The following is a 16,986-nucleotide window of genomic DNA, read 5'->3' on the forward strand; positions in this document are numbered from 1 at the left end:
CATCAAATGGGAATTCTGCTGGAAGCATTTCCCACACGCCAGACACTCATATGGTTTTTCTCCAGTGTGAGTCCTCTGGTGTATGACCAGGTGGGAATTCTGACTGAAACCTTTCCCACAATCAGGACACTGATACGGTTTTTCTCCTGTGTGTGTTCTCTGGTGTATCACCAAATTGGAATTCTGACTGAAACTTTTCCCACAATACAGACACACATATGGTTTCTCAGCAGAGTGAATCTTCTGGTGCTTCACCAGTTCAAACTTACAACTGAAACCTTTCCCACAATCTGGACACTTACATGGTTTCTCTCCTGTGTGAGTCCTCTGGTGTATCACAAGCTTAGAATTATGAATGAACCTCTTCCCACAATCAGGGCACTCATATGGTTTTTCTCCAGTGTGAATCTTCTGGTGTATCACCCGGTTCGAATTATGACTGAACCTTTTCCCACAATACAGACACTCATATGGTTTCTCTCCCGTGTGAGTCCTCTGGTGCATCACAAGCTTAGCATTATCACTGAACCTTTTCCCACAATCCGGGCACTCATATGGTTTTTCTTCAGTGTGAGTCCTCCGGTGTATCAATAGGTTCGAATTGTGACTGAAACTTTTCCCACAATCTAGACACTCATATGGTTTCTCCCCTGTGTGTAACCTTACATGATTTATAAGGCTAGACCTGATAGTGAAACTTTTCCCACAATCTGGACACTCATATGGTTTTTCTCCTGTGTGAGTCCTCCGGTGTATCACAAGCGTAGAATTCTGCTGGAAACTTTTCCCACAATCCAGACACTGATATGGTTTCTCTCCTGTGTGAGTCCTCTGATGCATCACAAGCTTAGAATTCAGCTGGAAACATTTCCCACAATCTGGACACTGATACGGTTTTTCTCTAGTGTGAATTCTCTGGTGTATCATCAGGTTGGAATTCTGACTGAAACTTTTCCCACAATACGGACATTGAAATGGTTTTACTCCTGTGTGTGTTCTCTGGTGTCTCACAAGCTTAGAACTCTGATTGAAACCTTTTCCACACTCACTACATTTATACGGTTTCTCTCCTGTGTGTGTCCTGTGGTGCACCACCAGGTTGGAATTCCAACGGAAACTTTTCCCACAATCCAGACATTGAAATGGTTTTTCTCCTGTGTGAGTCCTTTGGTGTATCACCAGATGGGAATTCTGAATGAAACTTTCCGCACCAACAGGACATTTATATGGTTCCTCTGTGTGTGTTGTCTGGTGTTCCACCAGGTGGGAATTTTGACTGAAACTTTCCCCAGAAATAGGACATTCAAAGAATTTTTCCCCACTGTGAGTCCTCTTGTGTTTCTCTAGGTAGGAACTCTGACTGAAACATTTCCCACAATCCAGGCATTCATACAGTTTTTCTCCTGTGTGAGTCCTCTGGTGTTCCACTAGGTGGGAATTCCAAATGAAACTTTTCCCACAAACAGAACATTTATACGGTTTCTCTGATGTGTGTGTCATTTGGTGGACCTCTTGCCTGTTGGTTGTTTGGTCCAAGCCATTCTTTCCTTCCTGAAAGTCTTGCATTAATGCCTGCCAATTTTGGGTATACATGGAGCCTTTTTCTTCCTACTGACGTCAACTTGTTCCTTACTTTTTCTTTATTTAAGTATAATCCTCCTTGATTTCTCATTTAATGTTTTTTTTTCAGTTCTGTGTGATCACTTTTTTGCTGCTCAAAACTTTATTCTTATTATTCTTTGCCTTGTCTCTCATCTGCTGAGGAAGAAGAGTTTTTAAACTTTCCAGAGGAATTGGAAAATATTTTGAATGATGGTTTATTTTGCACTTTAATGCTGCTTCTCATTCTCTGTTGTCCAGTGTGCTCTTCTTGGCATGCTCTCTCTCTGTAAGATTAATGTAAAGGGGTTAGTTTCATTATTATTTAAAAATGGCTGCAGGACATATAAAAGCAAAAAAAAAAAAATCCCTATCCCCAATATTAGTATGAAAAAACAAACACTAAAATTCTATTTTAACCACTGACGTTAATTATGATTGATTTGGCATACAGAAACCTAACAAGATCCAAGTTCAAATATTGACACGTTCATAAAATTCTCTTTTTCAACCAATCAGAATATAGTTGAAAGGGACCTTGGAGTTCTTCTAGTCCAGCTCCCTCCTCAAGCAGATGTATGGTATAATATTCCACTTAAATTTTTGGCTTGGGTAGATATACACATGTATGCACGCATATGAGCACAGAAATACACACTTAGGTGTGTATGTAGACGATCTATGCGTATCTCAGTGTCCAAAATGTCCCAAAATGCATTTGCTCAAATTGTTTGATCTAAGTTTAGAACGGGAGGAGGAGGGGACCCTAATAGGTGAAAAGGTGCCCAACTCCTATTCAAGATATAAAGCGTCTGTTTTGCCCATTAAATTCCCCACTTCCCCGGAAAACCAGATTGCAATAAAAACCACAAGAAATGAACAGGTAGGTGAAAGCTGGTGTTTAAAATGGGCGTTAGAGAAACATGAAATAAATGTTGGTTTTAAATCTCCCAGCAGAAAATCACAGGCAGAAGGTTTTAAATCGTGCAGCCCCAGAGGAATAAAATTTGGGGAGGAAAAGCATATTTAGCAGCAGCCCAAATGTTTCATCATTGCCCCTTCGCTGCTTCCAGGCCGTGGAGGAACCCAAAGGGCCCGACTTGCTCCCGGCTTCTCCCCCGACCTTCCCTCCACTCACCTCCCGGGAGCCGCTTCGACCCTCCAAACGGCACAAGAGGCTCCGCCGACGCCATCACCCTCCCGTGGCTGAGCCGGAAGAGGAGGTTCCTCTGCCCTTTGCATCGTCGTCTCCCCACATCCATCTAGCAATCCACTACTCTAATGTTTCAATCGGCTCAATCTCAGCCTCTCTCTCTCTCTCTCTTCCCTAGAATAGCTCTGTCGCCGCTGGACTGAGTATTATTTCTCTATAGTGCGCCATCTAGCGACAATAGGCGGAATAACATGCTCGTTCTACCCAAGACATTTGAAGATGTTCTCATTGATTCGGTGCTTCCTTAAGTGCCGTCAAGTCCTATTCGACTCCCAATAAGCTCATCGAAAGCTTTTCTCCGCTGAGCCCGAAGCTTCCTTTGCCAGAAACGGCAACTAAATCAAAACGCCCTTTGGGGGAGGCGGGGATAGAAATGACATACAAACAGGAAAAGAGAAAGTGCACCTCCCTTGGCTCCAACCACTTTTTCCTCGGGTGTGTGTGTTTGTGTGTGTGTATTTGTGCAGGATAACAGCTGATAAAAACTTGTCTCTGCAAAGTAGCCAAGCTGTTAAGACTGTAGCTTGTCTCTTCTGCAATTTTATTTTCTCTTACTTCCCAATTTAGTTATCAAGCCGGGTATTTCTTCTTGGTGCCCCATGCTTGCTTAGCAATGGATATTCTGGGGCCAATTGATGTTGCAACCAGAGGACCACCCCTATTTCTTTTCCAAGCTGAGGAGAGGAGTGGAAGAGTTATTCCCCTCCCTTATGGACAGTTAGCATCCTGGCCGGTTTTATGCCTCCAACAGCAGTTTCCTATGCATGAGAAAATCATGAGAGATTTTCCTGGCAGAGCAGTTCAAGGCATTGCTGCAGATTAAGATCACTTATAAGTGCAGCTGAAGAGGGCAATGAAAGGTTGGCAGCCTTTGACTTCAACTCACTCTCTGCTTGCAGCTCTGACTTTGCCACCCGGAGAAAGGGCTGTGCAGGAGGAAAGACACTGGGCCCTTCTCAGTCTGGCTTCAGGCCAGGGCACATCACCAAAATGGTTACAATTCTCATGGACTGTTGTTAGGTTTGAGATAAAAGGGGTACAGTCATTATGTCCCTCCTAGATCTGTCATCTGCCTCCAATAAAAAAGACCATGACATCCTCCATGACAGGCTTTGGAGAAGGAAATGGGAGGAGCTTTATTACTGTGGTTCTACTTCTACCTCTATGCCCGGTTCCAGTCCATGTGGGTAGAAGAGGGGCCGAATCTTGACCCCTGCAATTTGAGGTGCCTCAGGGCTCAAGGCTTTTGATACTGATGGTTAACATCTACCTGAAACTGCTAGGAGAAGCCATCCATACTAAGATACCCAATTATGTACAGGTAGTCTTGGACATACCATTTCATTTAGTGACCATTTGAAGTTAGATAGAACTGAAAAGGTGACTTACGACCGTTTTTCACATTGCAGCATCTCCATGGTCACATGATCAAAGTAAGGACGCTTTGCAATTGACTCACATTTGGAACAGTTGCAGTCTCCTGGGGTCATGCGACCACCTTTTGTGACTTGAGCTGGAGCACAAACTGGGGGTCCTCCTGCACTCATAGCTCCTGGGCTTCCTTGCCAGATCTGTTCTGTGCGATGTCTGCCCGGTCTGATCCTACCCACCGGACGTGTAGAGGCCTTACTCGAGTCTGGTGCGCACATTTGGCACCTGCGGAGGAAGCTCCAGGACAGCCAGTGAGATTCCAAAAGCGGATTGAGATGGCTGTGGTGCAAATAGAATGGCATGGATATAGGAGAGAATGGAATAGAATTCAATGAGGTAACCCTGGGCACTGCCAGGATTGAAGGAGATCCTGCAGAAGATGCACCAGGAGAGAGAGAAAGGGGTGGAAAGAGATATGGAAAGACAGAGAGAGAGAGAGAGAGAGATAGAAAGACATATTAGATATAGATAGATAGATAGATAGATAGATAGATAGATAGATAGATGATAGATAGATAGACAAGTAGATAGATAGATAGAGAGAGAGAGAGAGAGATACATAGACAAGTAGATAGATAGACAAGTAGATGGATAGATAGATAGATAGATAGATAGATAGATAGATAGATAGATAGATAGATAAATAGACAAGTAGATAGATAGATAGATAGATAGATAGATAGATAGATAGACAATAGATAGATAGATAGATAGATAGATAGATAGATAGATAAATAGACAAGTAGATAGATAGATAGATAGATAGATAGATAGATAGATAGATAGACAAGTAGATAGATAGATAGTTAGATAGATAGATAGATAAATAGACAAGTAGATGGATAGATAGATAGATAGATAGATAGATAGATAGATAGATAGACAAATAGATAAATAGATAGATAGATAGACAGACAGACAGACAGACAGACAGACAGACAGATAGATAGATAGATGATAGATAGATAGACAGACAGACAGACAGACAGAGACAGACAGACAGATACTGAAAGAGAGACTTGTTGATTGTAAGCTCCTTGGGCTGAGAAGAATTGGTGCAAAACTGAGTATCCTGAAATGGAGCACTAAACAATGATCTAACAAAAAAAAGGTCAACCAGAAGAGCGACATGCAAACAAAAGCAAGTGAAACAAAAAAGAAAAAGAAAAAAAAGAAAACAAATGAAAGTTTAATTTGTGTGCATTTTAATGGACTGCTAAATTGGCCATGCCCAGCCAGTCAATCACATGACCACCTAGCCACGCCCACCCAGCCGTTCCACCCCCACCCCCCCCAGCAGTCTGAGGGACTGTAAATTTGCCCTCTGTTGAAAATGTTTGAGTACCCCTGCCCTATACCATTTCAGACAAATGGCTGTCCAGTCTCTTCTTGAAACCCTCCAGTCATGGAGCACTTTCCACAGATTACAGGTAGTTCTCGATTTATGATCCCATTGGATTATTGTTTGATACCCCCGAATTATTAACTTTGGGAGCCCTGAAGAAGTAGGCTGCAGTTCGCGGAAACAGGAGCAAAGAGGCAAAGTCATGTCATGGCCAAGAATGAAATTCCTTTTGTTTATCTTTTTATTAGGTGAAAGAATGATGTCAGAAATCTAATTGCCATTGGGGGGGGGGGCAAAACCCACACAAAATAATTGATATTTTTCTGAACGTATTGCAATTTCCTGCTGTCCATGGGTACCAAGCCAGGTCAGTCACTGGGAGCTGTGTAAAAATAAGACAAATAACTTCCAGATTGAAGCCCCCACCACACACACACCCTTGTCGAAAGCTTGCTCGGACGGTCACAAATGGCAATCACACAACCCCAGGACAGTGCTAATACATGACAATTGCTAAACAGCCAGATTTTGATCATGTGAGTGTGAGGATGCTGCGACGGGCATAAATGCGAGGTCCAGTCATAAATGCAAGGACTGGTCATCAGTGCGAGGACCGATCATAATTCACTTTGAATAGTCCCTATGTGTAGAGAAATAAAACTCAGCCAGTCCTCGACTCCCAGCCACAACGGAGCTCAACATCTTTGTTGCTTAAGTGAGATGTTTGTTCAAAGTGAGGTTTGCCCCCCTTTTAGGTATCGCAGAATTAGGTATACTTCATTGGGATTCATCCCCTTCTCCTCTGATTGAAGGAAGCTTCGAGCTCAGCTCCAGAGACAATGGATGCCCTCTTGGGGGACCTGGAAGTAAAGTTTTGGGGATGGCTCCTGAGGGAGAAAAGCTATCGATGACCTGGGTGGGAGTCGAATAGGAATTGGTGGCACACAAGGAAGCATTTAATCAATGAGAACATCTTCAAAAGCCTTAGGGTAGAACGAGCATGTTCTTCCGCCATATGTCGCTAGATGGCGCGCTACAGAGAAACAACACTCGGGACAGCGGCGACTGAGCTATTCTAGGGAAGGAGGAGAGGCTGAGATTGAACGGGTTGAAACATTAGAGTAGTGGATTGCTAGAGCGGATGGACAGAGAGGGGGGGCGAATGGTAGAGGTACTTCCTCTTCCGGTTCACCCGCGGAAGTATCATGGCGTCGGCGCAGCTTCTTGTGCCGTTTGGAGGGTCGAAGCGGCTCCTGGGAGGTGAGCGGAGGGCAGGTGGGAGGAGAAGCCGGGAGAAAGTCCGGCCCTTTGGCTTCCTCCACGGTGTAGAAGCAGCGGAAGCAACGAGGGTGAATCGTGTTGGCTGCTGGGAGATTTAAAAATACCATTTATTTCATATTTCTCTAACGCCCATTTTAAACACCAGCTTTCACCTACCTGTTGATTTCTTGTGATTTATTATTGACATCTGGTTTTCCTGGCAAGCGAGGAGCTTCATGGGCAAAACAGACGCTTTATATCCTGAATAGGAGTTGGGCACCTTTTCATCTATTAGGGTCCCTCCCCCCCCTTTCTAAACTTAGAATCTAAGTCTTAGATCAAACAATTTGAGCAAATGCACTTTGGGACATTTTGCACACCGATATATGCATAGATTGTCTACATACATCCACAGTTGTGTATTTCTATGCTCCTATGCGTGCATACATGAATGTATTTACTAAAATCAAAAATTTAAGTGGAATATTATACCATACATCTGCTTGAGGAGGGAGCTGGACTAGAAGACCTCCAAGGTCCCTTTCAACTCTACTCTGATTGACCGATTGATTGAAAAAGAGAATTTTATGATATTTGAACTTGGATCTTGTTAGGCTTCGGTATACCAAATAAATCATAGTCAGTATTAGAGATTAAATATAATATTAGTGTTCATTTATTCATGCCAATATATGGGATGGGTTGGGTTTTTTTGCTGCTATCACATGTCCAGTAGCCATTTTCAAACAATGATGAAACTAACCCCTTTATATTACTCTTACAGAGAGAGAGGATGCCAAGAAGAGCACTCTGGACAATAGAGAATGAGAAGCAGCATTAAAGTGCAAAATAAGCCATCTTTCAAAATATTGTACAATTCCCCTGTAAAGTTTAAAACTCCTCTTCCTCAGTGGATGAGTTTCCAATTTTGAGCTGGAAAAAATAGATCACACAGAAATGAAAAGAAAACATTAAATGACAAATCAAGGAGGATAATATTTAAAGAAAGAAAATGTGAGGAACAACTTGAAGTCTGCAGGAAGAAAAAGGTTCCATGTATAGCCAACATTGGCAGCCATTAATTAAAGCTTTTGAGGAATGGAAGAATGGTTTGAACCAAATAACCACCAGGCAGGAGATCATAAATATTTTTTGCCACCACAAGAATTCAAGCATATAAGTGTTGGAAAAATCCCACAAACTGCCTAATGTGGGAAAAACCCAGATTGCAGATTACATCTGATTCTGCACAAGATCCATCCAGTGAAAAGTCATACAAAGGTTTGGAGTGTGGCAAAAGCTTTTCTCAAAAAAGATTCCTCATGATTCATGGAACAACCCATACTGGAGAGAAGCTCTACCAGTGCTCCCAATGTGGCAAACGATTTAGCATTCATTCCAATCTGGTGAAACACAAGAGGACTCACATCGGGGAGAAACTTTTTGAATGTCCTGTTTCTGGGGAAAGTTTCAGTCAAAATTCCTGCCTGGTGGAACCCCAGACAACACACACAGGAGAGAAACCGTATAAATGTTCTGTTTGTGGCGAAAGTTTTATTCAGAATTCTCACCTGGTGGAACACCAGGCACACACAGGAGAGAAACTGTATAAATCTCCTGTTTGTGGGAAATGTTTCCATTGGAATTCCCATCTGTTGATGAACCAGAGGACTCACACAGGAGAAAAACCATATCAGTGCTTGGACTGTGGGAAAAGTTTCCGTTGGAATTCCAACCTGGTGGAACATTATAGGACACATACAGGAGAGAAACCGTATAAATGTAATGATTGTGGAAAAGGTTTCAAGCAGAGTTCTAAGCTTGTGATACACCAGAGGACCCACACAGGAATAAAACCATTTCAGTGTCTGGATTGTGGGAAAAGTTTCAGTCAGAATTCCAACCTGATGATACACCAGAGAATTCACACTGGAGAAAAACCGTATCAGTGTCTTTATTGTGGGAAAAGTTTCCAGCAGAACTCTAAGCTTGTGATACACCACAGAACTCACACGGGAGAGAAACCATATGAGTGTCCAGATTGTGGGAAAGGTTTCAATTGGAATTCTGAGTTGGAACTACACCGGAGGAGTCACACTGGAGAAAAACCATATGAGTGTCCAGATTGTGGGAAAAGTTTCCTGCAGAATTCTAAGCTTGTGAGGCACCAGAGGACTCACATGGGAGAGAAACCATATGAGTGTCCGGATTGTCGGAAACGTTTCAGTCATAATTCGAATTTGGTGGTACACCGGAGGATTCACTCTGGAGAAAAGCCGTATGAGTGTCCAGATTGTGGGAAAAGTTTTCAGCAGAATTCTAAGCTTGTGGTACACCAGAGGACTCATACAGGAGAGAAACCATTTCAGTGTCTGGATTGTGGGAAAGGTTTCAGGCAGAATTCCCATCTGGTGGAACACCAGAGGACTCACACAGGGGAGAAACCATATGAGTGTCCAGTTTGTGGGAAAGACTTCAGTAGTAGGTCTAGTCTTATAAATCATGTAAGGTTACACACAGGGGAGAAACCATTCAAGTGTCCAGATTGCGGGAAGTGTTTCACACAGAATTCCTCTCTTATTGCACACAAGAAGTTCCATATGAAGCAAAATTTGATGTGTGTAGAGGAATCTTGAATTTCATTTCTCTTCTCTCTTTGGAAGCCCCGTTGAAAAATCAACCTTTTCATTTCTTGCCTTATTCTTTTTCATCAAACATTTATTTATTTAATTTTATTTATTTATTTATTTCAGCAAGCATGTATTAGATAACGTATATAAGTATAAACATGATTCTGAATACATGAAATGGATACAAATAAAAAGAAACATTAGGACAGGGACGGTAGGCACATTGGTACGCTTATGCATGCCTTTTGCAGACATCTTAGGAATGGGGTGAGGTCGACAGTAGACAGTTTAAGGTTAAAATTTTGAGGAAGAAACCACAGAGTCAGGTAGAGCATTCCAGGCATTGACCACTCTGTTGCTGAAGTCATATTTTCTGCAATGGGGTTTGGAGCGGTGTATCTATTTTGTGCTCATGTATTGTTTTGGTTGTAGCTGAAGTAGTCATTGACAGGTAGGAAATTGTACCAGATAATTTTACATACTATGCTTAGGTCAGACCGAAGGCGGCGTGGTTGTAAGTTGTCTAAGCCCAAAGTTTCAAGTCTGGTAGCATAAGGTATTCTATTGCGAGCAGAGGAGTGGAGGACTCTTCTCGTGAAATATCTCGCTCAATTGTATTAATGTCCGATATGCAGTGCGAGTGCCAGACAGATGAGCTGTATTTGAGAATTGGTCTAGCAAATGTTTTGTATACTCTGGATAGCAGTGCACTATTACCAGAGAAGAAGCTACGCAAGATTAGGTTAACAATTCTTAATGCCTTTTTGGCAATGTTGTTACAGTTGGCTCTGGCACTTAGATAATTAGATATGAGTACTCCAAGGTCCTTGACAGAGTGAGGGTTGTCTGCAAGGTTGTGTCTACCCAGCTTGTATTTTGTGTTCTGGTTTTACTGTCAATGTGTAAGATAGAGCATTTGTTGTTTGAGATTTCAAGTTGCCAATTGTTTGACCATTCTGACACATAGTCAAGGTCTATTTGAAGGGTAGCAGCATTGTCGGTGGTGTTAAATAGTTTTTACATCGTCAGCGAAGAGAACGCAATTGCTTATAATATGATCGCAAAGGTCATTTATGTAAAGTATAAAGAGTGCTGGTCGTAAAACGCTGCCTTGAGGGACATTGCTGTTAACAGGCGTAGGATTTGATAGGGCACTCCCTATTTTGGCCACTTGTTGCCTTTTTGACAGGAACGCAGCTATCCAATTATGCAGGGGTCCAGAGATGTCATAAGATTTTAGTTTTAGAAGTAGCTTGTCGTGTACCACTGAATCAAAGGCTTTGCAGACGTCTATGTAAATGACGCCTATTGCTTCGCCTTGATCGAGTTGTGTAGTCCGTATGTTTTTGCAGTGTAGGAGTTGCAGATTACAGGATAATGTTTTCCTGAAACCAAATTGTTAGAGAGTAGGTTGTTTATTTCTAAGTGGAGGGTAATGGATTGGTTTGTGATTGATTCCATGACTTTGCAGGTGATGCAACGTAAAGAGATTGGTCTGTAATTTTCAACTAGGCTAGGGTCTCCCTTTTTGAAGATAGGGATGACCGTGGCCAGTGATCATAGGTTGGGCAAGGAGCTGGTCCTGAAAGATTTTTCAAAGATTATGCTTAGAGGTTTTAAGATGTAGTCCATCAGGTCCAATAGATAGAGATGGTTTTAGGCTGTGTAGTGCCTTTTCAACCTTATCTTCTGTAAAATCAATTTGTGTTACATCATTGTAATTATTTGTGGTACGACTTGGAAGTATTGGGCATCAGCCATTGCTGTTTACAAAGACTGAACCAAAGAATGTGTTAAAAGAGGTTAGCTTTAACAGCTTCATCATTACAATCTTTACCATTAGGTCCCTTTAGGGGTGGGATAGATCTCAAGTTTTTAAGTTGGTTGTTCACAAAGTTATAGACGGCGCGGTTGCATTTCGTGTGCAGAAGGTTTTCCTCTTGTTTGATGAGATAATTGGTGCATTCCGTCTTTATCTGGTGACTTAAGTTTTTGTAGTGGCTTTTAAAGTTAGCTACGTGGCCAGTTTTGTTTTTCCACCAAAGAGATTTTTGGATTGGAACTTCCTTATTGTTATAGGTAATTTGTTTTTCCTGGTTTTGGGGGTTATTAGTGGTACGTAGAGTTTAACGACTCTTTGGACTTTGAGCAAAGAAATGTTACAATGGTCTTCGGCAGTATTACAGCCAGTGAATACAATGTGCCAATGAAGAGATGAGAGGTCAGTGTCTATGATATCATAGTTGGCTTTTTTAAAGTTATAATTGGGTATCCCACCGTTATGAAGATTTTAAGGATGTATATTGAGACAAACGTCAATTATGCTGTGGACCCTGTTGGAAAAGGGTTCTTTTATTTGTGGTCCGTAAATTGAGTTTAAACTGTCGCAGAAGATGAGATCGAGGCAGTTGTTGAGTCTGGTGTTGTTAATTACTAGTTGATCTAGTCCCAGATTAGTAACAGCATTGTACAGGGTTGCATGTATGGGTTCAGTTGTACATTCATTTAGGGTCCAATTAATAAGAGGTAGACTGAGGTCATCAAGAAAGATAAGGGGGTACCCACATTCGTAGTGGTTAACTTGTTCGCATGTACAATGTCATAATTAGGGGCTCTGTAACATACCGTGTTTCCCCGAAAATACGACAGGGTCTTATTTTCTTTTTACCTACAAAATATGGCTTGGGCTTTATTATGGGGGGAGGGTTTATTGTTTTGGGGTTGCCGGGCAGCTGCTCTCTTGCGAGCGGCCTCCCAAAGAGCCGGGCACAGCCTCATGGGCGAATGGCTTTAAGATAGCGGCAATCACACGGGGGGGGGGGGGGGAGGAGAGAGAGAAATGGGGGGGGGGGGGAGACCAGAAATTAAGAGGCGTAAGAAGCCCTAGAGAAGCTATAAAAATGCAGAAAGCCTGGAAAAAAGCCCAAATAATTTGAAAAGAGAATTCAGGGAGAAATTATTCTCTTAGTTTGTGGTTTTAAACCCCTCTGGGTTTATTGTTAATTTTGGATTTGGGAATAAGAGTGCCATCTACTGGACGAAAAGAAGTACTACAGTACTATAGATATAGGATATTCAGTGAAAGTTAACCTAATACACACACAGACCAATACACAGAATAGAAGCAAGAACATCTGGAGGATGGCCTGACCATGACTATCATTTAGAACAGTGTTTTTCAACCTTGGCAACTTGAAGATGTCGGGACTTCAACTCCCAGAATTCCCCAGCCAGCCGACATCTTCAAGTTGCCAAGGTTGAAAAACACTGATTTAGAAGGTGATTGGTATAATTTGAGAACATTTCTTTTTTTCTTTCTTTCCCTTTTGAAGACTTATAAAAGGAACTAACTTGCAAACAACTACATTTTATCAAAATTGGCTATTGGATTTAGGACTTGAAAGACCGGAGGAAATTAGTGGATTAAATTGAATTTGGACTATGAAAGCTATTTGAGAGAACGTTCTACGAGGCAAAAGAAGAAAAGAACAAAGAAGGAAAGCTAAATAAGACTTTAAAATTTGGATAATTGGGAGATATATAATTGTGGAACGATAAGGCTATATAAGTATTAAGAAGTTTAGATCGTGAAGTATGGGGCTTTGGCAGTATAATTATGGGACTGATTACATTTTATTAAGCAGGAGTTTTTAAAACATTGAGATATTGGAACTATAGAAATATATTTTTACAATTCTTATCACATTACTTCAAAGTGGATTTTCAAGAAACATTAGAGATGTATGAAGAATTAATAGCTATGGTAAAAAGCCCGTGTGAATCTTTAAATAAGACGATAAGGAGATAAAGGGATTGTTTAAGGATACAGGAAAGAATGTAGAAGAGTCAACATCTGGAGGGAAAGAAGAACATGACATCCAAGAAATTGATGAAGAATTGGAAAAAGCAGTGGAAGGGAAAAAATAAAATGAGATACAAGAAATCCAAAATAAAGAGGAGGAAGGATTAATAAGTAGAAGACAATCATAAGATTTCAAAAATTGATAATAGAACGGAACAAAAAAAAGGAAGCTTTGGGGATGAATGTTTAAGTAGCACAGCAGGAAGTGACAGCTACTCAGAAAGGAAAGTTCAGTAGGTACAAAAAAAAATCAAAAAAGAGGTACAAGATTCTAAGAAAGAGAGATAAAAGGCTGACTAAAAAGTGGAGAAACGATGGAATTTCTAAGAGGTTAAAAGATGATGAATGAGAAAATATATTAATAAAATGGGAAAATATATATAGGTAAAATAGTAGCATATACATTAATAGACAATATATATCTAGTACAACTCCAATAAGTTAAGGTGGGAATTTAGGATTAGGTAATTTAATTGCATTAACAATGCGCTGAAGTATACTGTGAATTTAAAATAGTAAGGATTAGAAATTGTGGGGTTTTGAGATACACTCCTAGGAATGACCTAATATTGTTAATACTTGGCGTTATTAGTAACTCTACCCATTTGGAATATTGAATCTATGGTGGAATAACGAGTAACTCTTAAAATATTAAATGATAGTACATAGCAGGGGATAAGAAATACAAGGCACCAAGAAATGTTATTTATGTTTAAATGAATTATTGGAAAAACGATAAAGGATTATGGAAAGAGACCAATATTGTTGAAGTTGGAAGATTAGAATAATACATATTTATTTGTATTACTATTGTTAATGTGGTCTAAAAAAAGATTTGACCCAATCAATGTACTGTCCATAAAATGTGTGTGTTTATACTGGAAAAAATAATAAAAATTAATGCAATCACTCCCCATATATAGCAAATAGCAAAAAGCCTTGACATTTGGCATATTCCCACGCCATTACATTCCCCACCAGACTGAAAAGGGCCCAGTGTCTCTTTCCTCCTGCACAGCCCTTTCTCCAGGTGGCAAAATCAGGGCTGCGAGCAGAAGGTGAGTTGTAGTCCCAAGCTGCCAACCCTTCATGGCCCTCTTCAGCTGCAGTTAGAAAAGATCTGAATCTGCAGCAATGCCTTGAACTCCTCCGCCAGGAAAACCTCTCATGACTTAACTGCTGGTAAAGGCATAAAGCCGTCCAGGATGGGAACTGTCCAGAAGGGGAGAAATTACTCTTCCAGCCCTCTCCTGTCATGGAAAAGAATATGGGTGGTTCTCGGGTTGCAACAGCAATTAGTGTTAGTGCTGTCAACCCTGAAGCCATTTTGGAAACTCTACATGGCTGCCCCAGCAAGGCTGCTTGGAGCTGTGGGAACGGGAGGGGGGAATAGAGATAGCTGGGGATCTGTATCCAAAATAAAATTCATTCTGGGAACCAAGGATGTTCTCGCCAGGTGCTGAGAAGGTGTGGACTGAAACCAGCTGGAGTTGGGACTGTGACCTGGTTGGACCATGTGATGGACACGTGGACTGGAGGGGAAGAACTTTTAATTTGGGTGGGGAAAACCTCGGGACCTTCAGAGTCGGGTTTTCAGCAGATGTGCCAATATGGCATGCCTAATAAATCTGGACTTTGAGGAGCAGTTTGGCCTCGGAGTTTTGATTGCATTGGGTCTGTTACTTGGAACCCTGACAAGAGCTGCTTTATCAGGAGGCAACTGGACTTTCTGGCTTGTCTTTGAGGACGTTTCGCTTCTCATCTAAGAGGCTTCTTCAGGTCTGACTGGATAGTAGGGGATGGAAGGATTCCTAGGCCTTGCAGACAGCTGGCCATTTGCATTCATTCGGAGAGTCTTGAGGCCACCTGGAGGTACATCTCTGTTCTCTGGGACACCTGAGTAGTGCAAATGGGTGTGGAGACTTCGTGGCTGCAGGATGCTTTCTGTCCTGTGCCCCTTCACTGTTTCAATACAGGCGCAGGCTGTTGACGGTGGGTCTCTGTTGTCTTGTGTTGTCAAATTGAAGCGAAATGCTTCCTGTAATTTTTCTGGAAATCCATTGATATCATGACCTGGCTGACTGAGAATCCCCATAGACAATTGGTGCCAGACTTTCCATTGCTAAGAAGGGGTGGAGCACCAACAGGATATACCATGCTGGTTAGTAAAAGAAACTAAAATCACAGGAGAGACAAGGGGTCAAGTTTCAGTCTTACAGCTTCTCTAAGTGGCAGAGGCAGGTTTTGAGGAGTTATCCTGCACAATCACACATACACACGTACAAATCCAAGGAGAAAAGCTATGGGAAACCAAGGGAGGTGCACTTTCTCCCTTCCTATTTGCACGTCATTTCTAGCCCCCCCACTCCACCCCCGGAAGGGATCTTCCCTTTGGTTCAGTTGCCATTTCTCGCAAAGGAAGCTTCAGCCTCAGCTCCAGAGACAATGGATGCCCTCTTGGGGGACCTGGAAGTAAAGTTTTGGGGATGGCTCCTGAGGGAGAAAAGCTATCGATGAACTGGGTGGGAGTCGAATAGGAATTGGTGGCACACAAGGAAGCATTTAATCAATGAGAACATCTTCAAAAGCCTTAGGGTAGAACGAGCATGTTCTTCCGCCATATGTCGCTAGATGGCGCGCTACAGAGAAACAACACTCGGGACAGCGGCGACTGAGCTATTCTAGGGAAGGAGGAGAGGCTGAGATTGAACGGGTTGAAACATTAGAGTAGTGGATTGCTAGAGCGGATGGAGAGAGAGAGAGAGAGACAGACAGACAGACAGACAGACATAAGAGGAGGCGAATGGCAGAGAAACTTCCTCTTCCGGTTCACCCACGGGAGGATAATGGCGTCGGTGGAATCTCTTGTGCTCCTTCGAGGATGGAAGCGGTTCCCGGGAGGTGAGTGGAGGGAAGGTCGGAGGAGAAGCCGGGAGAAAGTCCGGCCCTTTGGCTTCCTCCACGGCCTGGAAGCAGCGAAGGGGCAATGATGAAACATTTGTGCTGCTGCTGCATATTCTTTTATTTTAGATTTTTTTCCTCTGGGGCTGCTCGATTTAAAACCTGCCTGTGATTTTCTGCTGGGAGATTTAAAAATACCATTTATTTCATATTTCTCTAACGCCCATTTTAAACACCAGCTTTCACCTACCTTTTGATTTCTTGTGATTTAGTATTGCCATCTGGTTTTCCTGGGAAGCAAGGAGTTTAATGGGCAAAACAGACACTTTATATCTTGAATAGGAGTTGGGCACTTTTTCACCTATTAGGGTGCCTCCCCCCCCCTTTCTAAACTTAGATGAAACAATTTGAGCAAATGCATTTTGAGATATTTTGGGACATTTTGCACACCGAGATACGCATAGATTGTCTACATACATCCACAGGTGTGTATTTCTGTGCCCATATTCATGCTTACTTGAGTCTATTTATCTAAGTCAATAATTTAAGTGGAATATTATACATCTGCTTGAGGAGGCAATTGGACTAGAAGACCTCCAAGGTCCCTTTCAACCGTGTTCTGATTGACTGATAGATTGAAAAAGAGACTTTTATGAAGGTGTCAATATTTGAACTTGGATCTTTTTAGGCTTCTGTATACCAAATAAATCATAATTAATATCGGGTTAAAATAGGATTGTAGTGT

General features: G+C 41.9%; 1 protein-coding gene across 9 annotated transcripts in view; it reads left to right on the forward strand.

Annotated features, from left to right (window-relative positions):
• LOC309385192 (uncharacterized protein) overlaps nucleotides 1-16,986 on the forward strand; it is a 286,556-nt gene that overhangs the window by 251,386 nt on the left and 18,184 nt on the right. For 2 of the 9 annotated variants that reach the window (XR_014174176.1, XM_081939342.1), the window contains exon 1: nucleotides 6,733-6,848. The exons of 2 other annotated variants lie outside the window; for them this stretch is intronic. The gene's annotated coding sequence lies outside the window, so the exon portion shown is untranslated. Of the gene's footprint in view, nucleotides 1-6,732; nucleotides 6,849-7,632; nucleotides 12,277-16,056; nucleotides 16,242-16,986 lie in introns of those variants that run through there. 5 more of the 9 variants (XR_014174177.1, XR_014174173.1, XM_081939348.1 and 2 more) reach the window with 5 other exon arrangements.

This window comes from Natrix helvetica (genome assembly GCF_964273705.1).
Source record: "Natrix helvetica genome assembly, chromosome: 1".
NCBI classification, from domain to species: domain Eukaryota; kingdom Metazoa; phylum Chordata; class Lepidosauria; order Squamata; family Natricidae; genus Natrix; species Natrix helvetica.